This window comes from Mastomys coucha, unplaced genomic scaffold (genome assembly GCF_008632895.1).
Source record: "Mastomys coucha isolate ucsf_1 unplaced genomic scaffold, UCSF_Mcou_1 pScaffold1, whole genome shotgun sequence".
Lineage (NCBI taxonomy): Eukaryota > Metazoa > Chordata > Mammalia > Rodentia > Muridae > Mastomys > Mastomys coucha.
The window spans coordinates 34,646,164-34,648,423 of NW_022196891.1; the positions used below are offsets into that span (position 1 = coordinate 34,646,164).

Consider the following 2,260-nt stretch of genomic DNA (forward strand, 5'->3'; position numbering starts at 1 on the left):
CCACAACTTCAGGGCAACCCAAAGTTGGTTGTTATTTTTAAGGGTGTGGCTGTGGGTAGGTCATCTGTGCTCCAGTGGATGGCCCCATTCCAGTGAATAAACTGGCCTAGGAGGCTTGTTTAAGGAGAGAGAACAACAGAAAGGGATTCAAACAATGGGGATAGACTGGTGAGGAATTAGGTGGGGGATGAGAGGGTGAATATGATCAAATTATATCCTAAGAATTTCTCAAAATATTAATAAAATATATTCAAGCAAAAAGCTAATGAAGTTACAGTTGTGAAGGTGAGCTAAAGATGTGAAATCTGTTACATCCCTGACATAAAGTAAGGTGTCCATAAATAACATAATTATTCACAGACGCATAAACTATGGGGGAATATCCAAAACATGCCATTGTGGAAAAGTGTGAGTTTCTCATTGAGAAATGCCAATAGTTAATGAGACTGGGTTATCGTAAAGACTGACTCCATGGAAGAGTAACTGGCTTTTTGGAGGTATTGTCAGCAAAGGCAGGGTGATGTTGCAGCAAGATTGCTTTCACTTGGCTTAACTCAGCATTAGTGTTACAAGGCAGCCATTATTTGTCAGGCAAGCTTCGGTATTGAGAGAGTGGGATTTGATGATCTTTACAGGACCATAACCTTTAAGTCTTGACAAATATCTCAGGTGTTTTAAGAACCCTGGTGTGTAAATATTCTCCGAATAACTGGAAAATACAGTCTGTCTCCAAGTTTTATGGACATTTTATGTTGCTTAAAGAGGTAATTAAAGATGGGATTTGAGGGAGAAGAATGTATTTCCTCCTCCTCGTTAACCAACTTACTTTGAGTTCCTGATTTAATTTCTCTGGCATTTTGCTTTTTTGATATTTTTAGCGTTACTTTTTCCTTGGTTTTCTCCAAATCGAACTAACGACTCAAAAAACTTAACCCTGTTGCCGGTGTCACTAATGAATAATTCAGTATGTTGGTTTAGAACTGCACTAAAGCCTTCTTAGTTTTCAAAATAAGATCAGAAAACTTATCATTGGAAGTCCTTGATCCTGTACTCCTCAACCTGGCAAATTCTGCAAAGGAATGCAATGATAATTTATTTCTATCATCACTAGAGCTGAAGGAAGAGCAACAACACCAATATTTTTCTTGAAGGCAAATCACACACAAAATTGCAGGTCAAGGGGATGAAAAGGGGGAAAAACTTGCAAAAGCTGAGCTTCCCACCCCCTCCCACAGTCTCTGGGAGGGTGACTTTAGTGGCTCCTAACTGATTCTGTCACTGTGAAATCCTACAGTCATTCTTCTACACATAAAGGACAAATAGGCAGGAGAGGAGGATCTAAATGCTTTCAGTTTTAACTCTTCACCAATAGTGGGAAAGGCAGAATGCCTAAGCTATGGTTCTGTGGCCAATAGGATGGCTGCGTGTCTCTCACATGACTGCCTGCCCCTGCCTTTCGCATGGGCTCTAATTTAGTTCAATTCAGAACTGCAGATAGTACGGTGGAGCAGAGACGCCTGGGCACAAGTGGCCGAGTTCCGAGTGACTTTAGGAAAGCTTCTCCCCCTTCCTGGGCATGCAAAAGAGACTCTGCACCTGCACCGCAGTTTGCCCTGGAGAGAAGCCTCTGCTTCGCCCGCAGGGACGAGGAACTAGAGCAAGAAGCAGCATTTGAAAATTGTAAGTATACATTTCTTTCCGTCAAGTGTGCTGATTAAAATAGTTTTCTGCCAGAAGCCCCAAATACTCGAAGGTTTGCCAGGGAATCCTTTTATGTGTAGTTTGAAAGGTAGCCAAAGGGCAGGGAACTAGACTGGGGAGCATTTGTTGCATGTTTTCTTCTGTGGAAAGAAAAAGAATTATAAAGAAAAGTCAGGCTTTCTGAAGAGTGCTGTAAGGAGACTCCGCACTGGGACACTGCTCCAGCATGCTGCTTTGTTCATAGGGAAAAAATGAAGGCACACACATATGTACTTAGTTCCCTTCTTTTCGCTCTTTCGGTCTAATCAGATTTGATTTGTCCCCAGGAAAAATAAAAGGCAAACTTTGCCGACTCCACTGGCTAGGGCACCCCACACTTTCCAGACATCTGACAGTTATTATAATTAGCCATGAAAGACTGCTAAAGACACTTGGAGGCAAAATAGCTCTTAAATCTGAGCGATGGCTTCAAGCCAGGGCTTTCTTTTGATTCATTTTTGAAGTGTTTTAAATTTTACAATAATGACAGAGACTGAACTGGGTTGGTTTCTCCTCCCCC

At 41.7% G+C, this 2,260-nt stretch overlaps 1 long non-coding RNA gene across 2 annotated transcripts in view; it reads left to right on the plus strand.

Annotated features, from left to right (window-relative positions):
* Positions 1-1,488: 1,488 nt before the first annotated feature.
* LOC116100021 overlaps positions 1,489-2,260 on the plus strand; it is a 47,367-nt gene continuing 46,595 nt past the window's right edge. For both annotated transcript variants that reach the window (XR_004122412.1, XR_004122411.1), the window contains exon 1: positions 1,489-1,680. This is a non-coding gene — a long non-coding RNA (uncharacterized LOC116100021). The remainder of the gene's footprint in view (positions 1,681-2,260) is intronic.